Source organism: Marmota monax, unplaced genomic scaffold (assembly GCF_021218885.2).
Source record: "Marmota monax isolate L192 unplaced genomic scaffold, Marmota_monax_Labrador192_F-V1.1 WCK01_AAM20220418_F8-fsc00054, whole genome shotgun sequence".
Taxonomy (NCBI): Eukaryota; Metazoa; Chordata; class Mammalia; order Rodentia; family Sciuridae; genus Marmota; species Marmota monax.
In genome coordinates this window covers 3,214,282-3,227,331 of record NW_026692145.1, presented here as the reverse complement: position 1 = coordinate 3,227,331, position 13,050 = coordinate 3,214,282, and the positions used below count along the sequence as shown (strand labels likewise).

Genomic DNA, 13,050 nt, shown 5'->3' with positions numbered 1-13,050 from the left:
TAATATAAGCATTAATTCAATTTTATTGCAGATTTTTCTTTCGAGTGAGACTAATTCTACACAAATGTAAGTGTAGATCGATCATCAGGCATAGAAAGAATCCAAAAAAGTACTGGGTCCCCTGGAAGATTGCCTGAAGGTGCTTTTCTTTCTCTTGGCACATGCTTATGTTTTGACTCCTTGTCAAATATCATTCTTTTTTTAAATTTTAATTTTTTTAGTTGTTGATAGAACTTTATTTGTATTTATGTATAAGTGGTACAGAGAGTCTAAACGAGTGCCTCACATGTGCTAGACAAGCGCTTTACCGCGGAGCCACCACCCGGGTCCCCTCAAATATCATTCTTCAGTTCACTAAAGAGAAGGGCTTTGTGGCCCACACTTATACTCCCAGCAACATGAGAGGCTAAGACAGGAGTATGGCAAGCTAGAGGCCAGAGTGAGGCCCTAAGCAAGATAGCAAGTCCCTGTGTAAGAATAAAAAGTAATCTTTGAGGTGGAGCAGTGGTACTGGGTATGTTGCTTAGTGGTTCAGCATCCCTGTGTTCAATCATCCCTAAAAAAAATAAATAAATAAAAACCAAGAAATATAAAGAACCGAGGGTAAATTACTGTTGAAGGGGGAAAAAAAAAAAAAAACAGCAAATGATGATTCTGTAAGCCAGTTGATAAATTATTTATGGCCAAAAAATATACATAAAATGCACAGATACAACACCATAGAGTCACTGTAAATGGTAGAAGTGTATTTCATGCCATGGGAAAATGTTATGTTTTATGGGAAGAAAATGATGGAAATGGATGCAAAAGTCTAAGTATCACACCATCCTCGGATTGCTCATGAGAAGTTATTGCCACCAATCTAGTTCACAAGACACCAAACCAAAGGAATGCTGGAGTCCCCGCTGGCCTTGGAGCATGGCCAGGTCACTGACCACCTGGGTTGGTGACTGGTTGGCCACAGAAGATCTCCTCTAGCTTCAGCAGCTTCCTCAGTTGTCTGCTTTCATCCCAGGGATTTTTCCTCTGATGGCTGTTTGCTGTTTGTGATCTGCAGAGTCGGTAACACTGAGCTGCACTCCAATGGGCCAGATCCTGTGGAAATGAAGTTCCACCCGCACAGGTGTCCTCAGGAAGGAGGAGTAGATTCAGGCTTCTGATGAAACCTGAAAGCAGTCCTGTGCTGGAGACCAAGGTAGGAAGGCCTCAAGTTGGAGGCCAGTCTGGCCAACATGGAAACTCCGGTCTCAAAATTAAGAAATGAAAAAGTTTTTGAAGATCCTAATCCAAATCCCCAAATAAAAAGGCAACTTGGAATCCTAGCGGTGGCTCCACAGGTTGATTCGGGAGGATTTCCAGTTGAAAGCCAGCCTCAGCAAGGGCAAGTTGAGGGACTAAGCAAATCAGTGAGAGCCTGTCTCTAAATAAATTACAAAATAGGGATGCGGATGTTGCTCAGTGCTTAAATGCCCCTGAATTCAATGCCTGGTACCAAAAAAAAAAAAAAAAAAAAAAAAAAAACAGACTGGACAGCTTGTTCCTTCTCTGAGGGCAAAAGACAAGGGAGCCAGGTTTCCTTAGCCTTTTTCTCTGGGCAGCGTTTTTTCAGACAGGAAGGGCGGGAGAAGGGCTCCCAGGATGAGTCCTGGTAGCCATGTCTGCAGCTCTACTGCCATCGTGCGGAAACAGTTTCAAGAAGACACCCAGCGCCATTCATGCCTCCTTCCCAGGAGGCCTTGCTGTTGGGCAGATCGGACAGGCAGGGAGTTGGAAGATCCTTGGGCTGCCATCTGGGCCTCCTTGCCTTCTCCTAGGGCCCTGAGGGAGACCTGGGCAGTGGCGCTCCCTCACCATAGAACCTGCAGAGCAGGGGGCCCAGAGCTGACTAGCAGCAGCCAGGAATTGCTCTCACAGGAAGTCGTGGGGCGGGGCCTCGTTGCTCAACTGTGTGGACTTCACCTGAGGGACACTGTGCAAAGGGTAATGCAGGCCCTTGTGGATACTGTTTCCTTGTTCAGGTCCCTTGGAGCAAGATATAGCAGTCCCTTATGTGAAGTCACCATGCTGTTGTGCTCGGATCCCTTAGCCCCCAGGTGGAGCCCAAAGGACATGTCAGTTTTGGGTGGCATAGGGCAGCATCAGAAGTGTGTCCAGTTGTTTGCAGGCAGGCCTAATTGTCTGGAGGCTAGGGTGGTCTGAAGAGAAGGGCAGAGAAGAATTGGAAGAACTTGCAGTGCAGCCGATCTGCTAAAGACAAGCACCAAGAACGCTTATGTTTGCAAAGCTGTTATTTGGTGGAGCCTATGCAAAAATTCACTTAAAATGCATCAAGGATCTCCTCATGAAAACCACACGGACAGCATTTGAAAGACAAATGTAGGCCTACATGTTGCTGTCCATGGATGTGGCAATGTTGTCTTGAAAACACTGCTGAAAGCAGAAATGAGAGAAGAATGACTGGATGGTCAGGAAGTCATCTCCTTTTGCTTCCAAGGGAGTGACCAACAATAGGAAGAGGCAGCTCACAGAATAAGAGAAAAAAGTTGCAATTACCTGGGAACATTCTCACACTCAGAATTTTTGAGGAAACTGGGCTTCGCAACCTCTTTGTATCGCCAGGCTGAGACAAAGCAGAAATGCAGAGTCTGGGTGCAGAACCTGGATAATGATGGACACCAGGAATGTGCACACAGGTACCACCAGAACAGACCTGACCTTGATGTTCTCAACACTGTGAGGAGGGATCCCCGTGCCATTGCACAGTGACATCAAGAAAGTGCATGTTCCTTCTTGTTCCAAGGGGAACAACACAAGGCTGGTACCCTCAAGAGACTGCATTAGCCTTTTTCCCGGTTTTTTTTTTTTTTTCTTTCTTTCTTTTCTTTTTTTTGACAGAGTATAGAGGTGGTTTATTTTACTGAGTTGGAAAGTTTTCGTGTTTATTAATCCGAATGTTATAATGAATGACCCCTTCCCAGATAATTAACACTTTGCATTTTAAACGTTTATTTCTGTAGGACATCTTCTATCATTGGAAGCAGAAGGCACGAGGGAAAAGATAGTCGTCCACCTCCCCTTGAGGGCTCACATCCAGCAGTCGATGGGGCGCCCCAGGATCCACAAGCAGCTTATAGTAGGTGACAGAAACCTGTTCTTCTGGGCTCAGTAATTGCAAGGAAGGGCACTTCTCAGTAGCTGGTGAGTCACAGAAAGCCTCACAGCCCTGCAGGTGAGTAACAGAGGGCGCTCCCAGGTCAGCTGCTCAGTGGGGCCTGGGCCCCCATAGCTGAATACACTGGAAATGCCCTATTATGGGGTTCGGAGAGCAACAGGCTGCCCTTCTAAGAGGGACTTTGGCCCGCAGGGACCTTAGGACCTTCCAGTGCCCGCAGGTAGCCCAGTACACCTGTCCAAGGGCTGTGGCCTGTCCTGCCAGTGCCTAGCCATTGGGCACTGTGTGGGGGGTGGGGGGGGCGCGGGGGTTAGGGGTGTAGGTTGCTCATCTCTTGCAGGAAGATGCTGCTGCCTGGTATTGCAGCAGTCAATGGGCTGCCTAGTCAACCTCAGCCCCTGATGAGTGCAGACCCAGTAGCCAGGCACAACTGTCATTGCATGACCAGCTCTCCTGGAGCTAGCTGCTGCCTGCACACAAAATTTCCTCTTCCCAGCAGGTGGCGGCAGCAACAACACAGGAAACAGACGCCCTGGCTCAGGTTCCTGTTCTCCCAAAAGAGCTGCCCCTGGCCATGGCTTCTGGGAATTCAGCGCCTCCTCGCGCTGGGCACCTAGGCCCAGGGAGACCTCCCTGGATTGCCCCTTAGTGGGTCCCTCCGCTCCAGTCCAAGCAGCTCCTATGGAGGCCCCGCCCCACGACTTCCTCTGACACCAGCTCCTGCCCACTGCTAGTCCCCTCAGGTCCCTGGCTCTCCGGGTTCTTTGCTGAGAGCGCGCCAGAGCCCAGGTCTCCCTCAGGACCCTGGGAGAAGGCCAGGAGGCCCAGAGGGCAGCCCAAGCCGCTTGGAACTCGCTCCTTGAAACACAGATCCTCCCCCACAGCGAGGCCTCCTGGGAAGGAGGCTTGAGTGGCGCAGGGCGTCTTGAAACTGGTTCCGCACGGTGGCGGTAGAGCTCCAGCTATGGCCAGCAGCCCTGGGCCTGAGCGCGCCTCTCCCGCCCTGGCTGTCTGAAAAAACGCCACCCAGACAAAGGCACCAGGCAACATGGCCGCCCTGTCCTTTGCCCAGTTCTGAGGAAGCAGCTCCCGATGCTGCTTTTGCTTTTTCAGTATTTGTGGCGTTTGGTTCACGATGTTTGCCTCTGTCGTGATTCTGCCCGAGACAGGCTTTGCCGTGTTGCCCAGGACCAGCTGGAAATCGTGGTGCCAGTGCAGCAGCTTCCAGCTCCTCTCTCCTGTTGTTTTCCATCTGAACTCTGACCAAGGCCTGAGTGCCATCCTCCCCTGGGCCTCCCCTCTCTCTGGTGGAACGTTCAGGGAGGCCCTGCTCATTCAGTCTGTTCTGAGTTGAACTGCACCCAGTCTTCCTCCCTCTGTAGTTTGTGAGTGCTCAGACCAGGTGAGAGAAATGACACGGTTCGGTTTGTTTTTTACTCTTTTTAGGACACAAGAAGTTGGGAATCCAACGTGTCAATATGTATGTCTTCCAGAGAGCCAATGTGCACATGGTGATGTGTCTTAGTCTAGGTTCTGTTGCCATAACAAAAATACCTGAAGCTGAGTATTTTGTAAGAAATGGACATTTCCTGTCCTCATGGTTGTGGAGATGGGAAATCTAAGAATAGGACCTCAGTGTCTGCTGAGCCGTTGGTGGGGGTCTTCTTGCTTAATCATAATGTGGAAGAGGCCAGCACAGAGAGACAGAGGAAGCTTCTTGGAGACACCTGGCTTTTATAGCAGAGTCACTCCCCACAAAACCTATGAATCCATGAGTGGACTGATCAGTGCCTGTGCATGAGGGCAGAGTTCTCATGAGCCAGTGACCTCCCAGAAATACTTCAGTTCCCGTTCACACATAATTTTGGGATTAACTTTCCGACAATGGGTTTCCAGGGCACAACCATTGAAACCATACTATGAAGTGACTTTTAAAGTTGAATGAAAATCGCTAGCATCATCTACTTTTCTAAAGTGGCCTTAAAAAACGAGTCTGTCACAAGGAGAGAGAGAGGAAGCTTCTTCGAGACACCTGACTGGTGTCCTCCAGCCTGGATGTTGGTTTATTTTCAAGTTTCCCCTTTAGATTTCAGGCAGAGAATGTTGAGGTAGGGGACTTGGTGTTGTGGTATTCATGTATTTTATGTCCTCTAGGCTGTGGTGAATGCAGACATGGGAAGAAGTGGTCACGTGGAAAGTGAGTTCAAAAAGAGAGAGAGAACATGAAAATGGGGTGAGTTGGTTTTTTTTTTTTTTAATGTGGTCCTTGGATATAACCCAGGACTCTGTTCATTAGATCTCACGTTGATATGCAATGGAACCCAAAAGAAATTTTTTACCAGGGGAGCAAGTTTTCTGAGATTGAGCAAAATGCAAGGCAGCCGTAGTTTCTGGAGTGTTTCTCCTCTGGCCATTTTATTTATTTATTTCTTCCAATTGGAGGGGCACAAGTGGAGCACCTAGAGGGAAGTCTGGTTAGGGAAACATTTTCATTGGGTCCCATCCCATGTGCATTTAATGCATGACAGCCCTAGCAGTAAGGCAGGGAGGGCCAGTACCAGGTCCGATGGTCCAAGATACAAGCTGGGCTTAGCAACCTCCTTGTGGAGGGCCACGCAGGACCAAAGCACAAAGGTATAGTCTTGTAGGAAGTGATCCGTGAGGGACACTAGGATTGATTACACAGGTGCCACCTGAGCTGGCCTATCGGGCTTTTCTCACTGAGCTGAGAGGACAGTGACATCACAAACGGGCATTGTGTGTCTTGCTCCAAGGTGAGGGACAAGAGGCTAGTGCCCCCAGAAACCTGCAGTAGCCTGTGAGAGGGTTTGTCTGTTCCAGTCCACACAGCTTCCTACCAAGGCCCTGCCTTGTGACTTCCTATGACACCATCTCCTGGCTGCTGCTGCTTCCCTGGGGGCCCCTGGTCCTGTGGGTTCTTTGGGAAGAGACAGCCATTGATCAGGTTTCTCTTAGGGCCCTGGGAGAATGTTTGGAAATCCAGATTGCACCCAAGCCTCTTGTAACTCCCTACACAATTCAGTTTCTCCGAGCTAACACCAAGAGCAGATAAATAATAATGTCAATTGTTTTTGACTCTATTTCTAACATATGTGCTAACTTTGAAAAAACACATCAGTATGTATGTGTCTTACAAAGTTGATAGGCATATCTGTCATGCATCTTAGGCATATGTGTATGTATGTAAATATATATATATATATATATATTTTTTTTTTTTTTCTTTTTTCGATAAGACTATTGGGTGGTGACTGTTTTAAAAAGAATCAAATTTCACTAAGTGCCCTGGCACTTTCCTGTGTTCCTGACAGCCTGGGTGGCTGAGGCAGGATTGGCGAACTTGTTACAACTTAGCAATACCCTTAGATAACTTAGAGAGATCCTGTACCGAAATAAAAAATAATAATCATTTTAAGAAAAGGATTAGACGTTTCTCTCCATGGTTAAGCACCCCTGTGATCAATGCCCGATACCAAAGCCAAAAAAAAAAAAAAAAAAAAAAAAAAGAAAAGAAAAGAAAAAGTTTATTTGGCTCAAGTTTCTGAAGACAGGAGTGTCCACGAACATGGTCTGGGGATCTCCTTGACCATTGGTGAGGGTCTTTGGGCTAAATCCTAACATAGAAGAGGCCATCATGAGGCCAGACAGAGCTGTCCCGCTGGAGAGAATTGACTTTGGTAGCAAAGTCACTCTCCTAAGGAAACTTATGAATCCTTGAATGGACTGATCTGTGTATGAAGGGTGAGTCCGGTAGAGCCAGTCACCTCCCAAAGTGCCTCCAAATATGATCAACCTGTAATTCAGGGATTCAAGTTTCAACACAGGAATTCCAGGGGACACACACCGCACTATTAGAGATAGGTCATGCTGTCATTTCAGTGTTTGTTCGATGCTGTGATTTCCATCAAAACCACTAAGACGCCGGGTGTGGTGGTCCTCTCCTGTAATTCCAGCAGCTATGGATTTCACTTTTCTTCTTTAGGCTTCAAAGGTGGTAAAAAGGGTGTAGTACAGATAACAGTAATGAGAGTTTATGCGCACCAACTCCTTAAAGCTGTGGTAAACAGCCACCAGCTCCAAACAATAATATAAGCATTAATTCAATTTTATTGCAGATTTTTCTTTCGAGTGAGACTAATTCTACACAAATGTAAGTGTAGATCGATCATCAGGCATAGAAAGAATCCAAAAAAGTACTGGGTCCCCTGGAAGATTGCCTGAAGGTGCTTTTCTTTCTCTTGGCACATGCTTATGTTTTGACTCCTTGTCAAATATCATTCTTTTTTTAAATTTTAATTTTTTTAGTTGTTGATAGAACTTTATTTGTATTTATGTATAAGTGGTACAGAGAGTCTAAACGAGTGCCTCACATGTGCTAGACAAGCGCTTTACCGCGGAGCCACCACCCGGGTCCCCTCAAATATCATTCTTCAGTTCACTAAAGAGAAGGGCTTTGTGGCCCACACTTATACTCCCAGCAACATGAGAGGCTAAGACAGGAGTATGGCAAGCTAGAGGCCAGAGTGAGGCCCTAAGCAAGATAGCAAGTCCCTGTGTAAGAATAAAAAGTAATCTTTGAGGTGGAGCAGTGGTACTGGGTATGTTGCTTAGTGGTTCAGCATCCCTGTGTTCAATCATCCCTAAAAAAAATAAATAAATAAAAACCAAGAAATATAAAGAACCGAGGGTAAATTACTGTTGAAGGGGGAAAAAAAAAAAAAAACAGCAAATGATGATTCTGTAAGCCAGTTGATAAATTATTTATGGCCAAAAAATATACATAAAATGCACAGATACAACACCATAGAGTCACTGTAAATGGTAGAAGTGTATTTCATGCCATGGGAAAATGTTATGTTTTATGGGAAGAAAATGATGGAAATGGATGCAAAAGTCTAAGTATCACACCATCCTCGGATTGCTCATGAGAAGTTATTGCCACCAATCTAGTTCACAAGACACCAAACCAAAGGAATGCTGGAGTCCCCGCTGGCCTTGGAGCATGGCCAGGTCACTGACCACCTGGGTTGGTGACTGGTTGGCCACAGAAGATCTCCTCTAGCTTCAGCAGCTTCCTCAGTTGTCTGCTTTCATCCCAGGGATTTTTCCTCTGATGGCTGTTTGCTGTTTGTGATCTGCAGAGTCGGTAACACTGAGCTGCACTCCAATGGGCCAGATCCTGTGGAAATGAAGTTCCACCCGCACAGGTGTCCTCAGGAAGGAGGAGTAGATTCAGGCTTCTGATGAAACCTGAAAGCAGTCCTGTGCTGGAGACCAAGGTAGGAAGGCCTCAAGTTGGAGGCCAGTCTGGCCAACATGGAAACTCCGGTCTCAAAATTAAGAAATGAAAAAGTTTTTGAAGATCCTAATCCAAATCCCCAAATAAAAAGGCAACTTGGAATCCTAGCGGTGGCTCCACAGGTTGATTCGGGAGGATTTCCAGTTGAAAGCCAGCCTCAGCAAGGGCAAGTTGAGGGACTAAGCAAATCAGTGAGAGCCTGTCTCTAAATAAATTACAAAATAGGGATGCGGATGTTGCTCAGTGCTTAAATGCCCCTGAATTCAATGCCTGGTACCAAAAAAAAAAAAAAAAAAAAAAAAAAAAACAGACTGGACAGCTTGTTCCTTCTCTGAGGGCAAAAGACAAGGGAGCCAGGTTTCCTTAGCCTTTTTCTCTGGGCAGCGTTTTTTCAGACAGGAAGGGCGGGAGAAGGGCTCCCAGGATGAGTCCTGGTAGCCATGTCTGCAGCTCTACTGCCATCGTGCGGAAACAGTTTCAAGAAGACACCCAGCGCCATTCATGCCTCCTTCCCAGGAGGCCTTGCTGTTGGGCAGATCGGACAGGCAGGGAGTTGGAAGATCCTTGGGCTGCCATCTGGGCCTCCTTGCCTTCTCCTAGGGCCCTGAGGGAGACCTGGGCAGTGGCGCTCCCTCACCATAGAACCTGCAGAGCAGGGGGCCCAGAGCTGACTAGCAGCAGCCAGGAATTGCTCTCACAGGAAGTCGTGGGGCGGGGCCTCGTTGCTCAACTGTGTGGACTTCACCTGAGGGACACTGTGCAAAGGGTAATGCAGGCCCTTGTGGATACTGTTTCCTTGTTCAGGTCCCTTGGAGCAAGATATAGCAGTCCCTTATGTGAAGTCACCATGCTGTTGTGCTCGGATCCCTTAGCCCCCAGGTGGAGCCCAAAGGACATGTCAGTTTTGGGTGGCATAGGGCAGCATCAGAAGTGTGTCCAGTTGTTTGCAGGCAGGCCTAATTGTCTGGAGGCTAGGGTGGTCTGAAGAGAAGGGCAGAGAAGAATTGGAAGAACTTGCAGTGCAGCCGATCTGCTAAAGACAAGCACCAAGAACGCTTATGTTTGCAAAGCTGTTATTTGGTGGAGCCTATGCAAAAATTCACTTAAAATGCATCAAGGATCTCCTCATGAAAACCACACGGACAGCATTTGAAAGACAAATGTAGGCCTACATGTTGCTGTCCATGGATGTGGCAATGTTGTCTTGAAAACACTGCTGAAAGCAGAAATGAGAGAAGAATGACTGGATGGTCAGGAAGTCATCTCCTTTTGCTTCCAAGGGAGTGACCAACAATAGGAAGAGGCAGCTCACAGAATAAGAGAAAAAAGTTGCAATTACCTGGGAACATTCTCACACTCAGAATTTTTGAGGAAACTGGGCTTCGCAACCTCTTTGTATCGCCAGGCTGAGACAAAGCAGAAATGCAGAGTCTGGGTGCAGAACCTGGATAATGATGGACACCAGGAATGTGCACACAGGTACCACCAGAACAGACCTGACCTTGATGTTCTCAACACTGTGAGGAGGGATCCCCGTGCCATTGCACAGTGACATCAAGAAAGTGCATGTTCCTTCTTGTTCCAAGGGGAACAACACAAGGCTGGTACCCTCAAGAGACTGCATTAGCCTTTTTCCCGGTTTTTTTTTTTTTTTCTTTCTTTCTTTTCTTTTTTTTGACAGAGTATAGAGGTGGTTTATTTTACTGAGTTGGAAAGTTTTCGTGTTTATTAATCCGAATGTTATAATGAATGACCCCTTCCCAGATAATTAACACTTTGCATTTTAAACGTTTATTTCTGTAGGACATCTTCTATCATTGGAAGCAGAAGGCACGAGGGAAAAGATAGTCGTCCACCTCCCCTTGAGGGCTCACATCCAGCAGTCGATGGGGCGCCCCAGGATCCACAAGCAGCTTATAGTAGGTGACAGAAACCTGTTCTTCTGGGCTCAGTAATTGCAAGGAAGGGCACTTCTCAGTAGCTGGTGAGTCACAGAAAGCCTCACAGCCCTGCAGGTGAGTAACAGAGGGCGCTCCCAGGTCAGCTGCTCAGTGGGGCCTGGGCCCCCATAGCTGAATACACTGGAAATGCCCTATTATGGGGTTCGGAGAGCAACAGGCTGCCCTTCTAAGAGGGACTTTGGCCCGCAGGGACCTTAGGACCTTCCAGTGCCCGCAGGTAGCCCAGTACACCTGTCCAAGGGCTGTGGCCTGTCCTGCCAGTGCCTAGCCATTGGGCACTGTGTGGGGGGTGGGGGGGGCGCGGGGGTTAGGGGTGTAGGTTGCTCATCTCTTGCAGGAAGATGCTGCTGCCTGGTATTGCAGCAGTCAATGGGCTGCCTAGTCAACCTCAGCCCCTGATGAGTGCAGACCCAGTAGCCAGGCACAACTGTCATTGCATGACCAGCTCTCCTGGAGCTAGCTGCTGCCTGCACACAAAATTTCCTCTTCCCAGCAGGTGGCGGCAGCAACAACACAGGAAACAGACGCCCTGGCTCAGGTTCCTGTTCTCCCAAAAGAGCTGCCCCTGGCCATGGCTTCTGGGAATTCAGCGCCTCCTCGCGCTGGGCACCTAGGCCCAGGGAGACCTCCCTGGATTGCCCCTTAGTGGGTCCCTCCGCTCCAGTCCAAGCAGCTCCTATGGAGGCCCCGCCCCACGACTTCCTCTGACACCAGCTCCTGCCCACTGCTAGTCCCCTCAGGTCCCTGGCTCTCCGGGTTCTTTGCTGAGAGCGCGCCAGAGCCCAGGTCTCCCTCAGGACCCTGGGAGAAGGCCAGGAGGCCCAGAGGGCAGCCCAAGCCGCTTGGAACTCGCTCCTTGAAACACAGATCCTCCCCCACAGCGAGGCCTCCTGGGAAGGAGGCTTGAGTGGCGCAGGGCGTCTTGAAACTGGTTCCGCACGGTGGCGGTAGAGCTCCAGCTATGGCCAGCAGCCCTGGGCCTGAGCGCGCCTCTCCCGCCCTGGCTGTCTGAAAAAACGCCACCCAGACAAAGGCACCAGGCAACATGGCCGCCCTGTCCTTTGCCCAGTTCTGAGGAAGCAGCTCCCGATGCTGCTTTTGCTTTTTCAGTATTTGTGGCGTTTGGTTCACGATGTTTGCCTCTGTCGTGATTCTGCCCGAGACAGGCTTTGCCGTGTTGCCCAGGACCAGCTGGAAATCGTGGTGCCAGTGCAGCAGCTTCCAGCTCCTCTCTCCTGTTGTTTTCCATCTGAACTCTGACCAAGGCCTGAGTGCCATCCTCCCCTGGGCCTCCCCTCTCTCTGGTGGAACGTTCAGGGAGGCCCTGCTCATTCAGTCTGTTCTGAGTTGAACTGCACCCAGTCTTCCTCCCTCTGTAGTTTGTGAGTGCTCAGACCAGGTGAGAGAAATGACACGGTTCGGTTTGTTTTTTACTCTTTTTAGGACACAAGAAGTTGGGAATCCAACGTGTCAATATGTATGTCTTCCAGAGAGCCAATGTGCACATGGTGATGTGTCTTAGTCTAGGTTCTGTTGCCATAACAAAAATACCTGAAGCTGAGTATTTTGTAAGAAATGGACATTTCCTGTCCTCATGGTTGTGGAGATGGGAAATCTAAGAATAGGACCTCAGTGTCTGCTGAGCCGTTGGTGGGGGTCTTCTTGCTTAATCATAATGTGGAAGAGGCCAGCACAGAGAGACAGAGGAAGCTTCTTGGAGACACCTGGCTTTTATAGCAGAGTCACTCCCCACAAAACCTATGAATCCATGAGTGGACTGATCAGTGCCTGTGCATGAGGGCAGAGTTCTCATGAGCCAGTGACCTCCCAGAAATACTTCAGTTCCCGTTCACACATAATTTTGGGATTAACTTTCCGACAATGGGTTTCCAGGGCACAACCATTGAAACCATACTATGAAGTGACTTTTAAAGTTGAATGAAAATCGCTAGCATCATCTACTTTTCTAAAGTGGCCTTAAAAAACGAGTCTGTCACAAGGAGAGAGAGAGGAAGCTTCTTCGAGACACCTGACTGGTGTCCTCCAGCCTGGATGTTGGTTTATTTTCAAGTTTCCCCTTTAGATTTCAGGCAGAGAATGTTGAGGTAGGGGACTTGGTGTTGTGGTATTCATGTATTTTATGTCCTCTAGGCTGTGGTGAATGCAGACATGGGAAGAAGTGGTCACGTGGAAAGTGAGTTCAAAAAGAGAGAGAGAACATGAAAATGGGGTGAGTTGGTTTTTTTTTTTTTTAATGTGGTCCTTGGATATAACCCAGGACTCTGTTCATTAGATCTCACGTTGATATGCAATGGAACCCAAAAGAAATTTTTTACCAGGGGAGCAAGTTTTCTGAGATTGAGCAAAATGCAAGGCAGCCGTAGTTTCTGGAGTGTTTCTCCTCTGGCCATTTTATTTATTTATTTCTTCCAATTGGAGGGGCACAAGTGGAGCACCTAGAGGGAAGTCTGGTTAGGGAAACATTTTCATTGGGTCCCATCCCATGTGCATTTAATGCATGACAGCCCTAGCAGTAAGGCAGGGAGGGCCAGTACCAGGTCCGATGGTCCAAGATACAAGCTGGGCTTAGCAACCTC

The 13,050-nt window shown here is 48.2% G+C and overlaps 1 long non-coding RNA gene across 40 annotated transcripts in view; it reads left to right on the top strand.

The window, feature by feature from the left end:
- The window catches only part of LOC124109403 (uncharacterized), a 61,175-nt gene that overhangs the window by 35,419 nt on the left and 12,706 nt on the right, over positions 1 to 13,050 (top strand). For 21 of the 40 annotated variants that reach the window (XR_009224485.1, XR_009224498.1, XR_009224495.1 and 18 more), the window contains 4 exons: positions 3,018 to 3,137; positions 3,672 to 5,405; positions 10,296 to 10,415; positions 10,950 to 12,683. This is a non-coding gene — a long non-coding RNA (uncharacterized LOC124109403). Of the gene's footprint in view, positions 1 to 1,057; positions 1,196 to 3,017; positions 3,230 to 3,668; positions 5,406 to 8,334; positions 8,473 to 10,295; positions 10,508 to 10,946; positions 12,684 to 13,050 lie in introns of all 40 variants that reach the window. The other 19 variants (XR_009224499.1, XR_009224512.1, XR_009224517.1 and 16 more) reach the window with 17 other exon arrangements.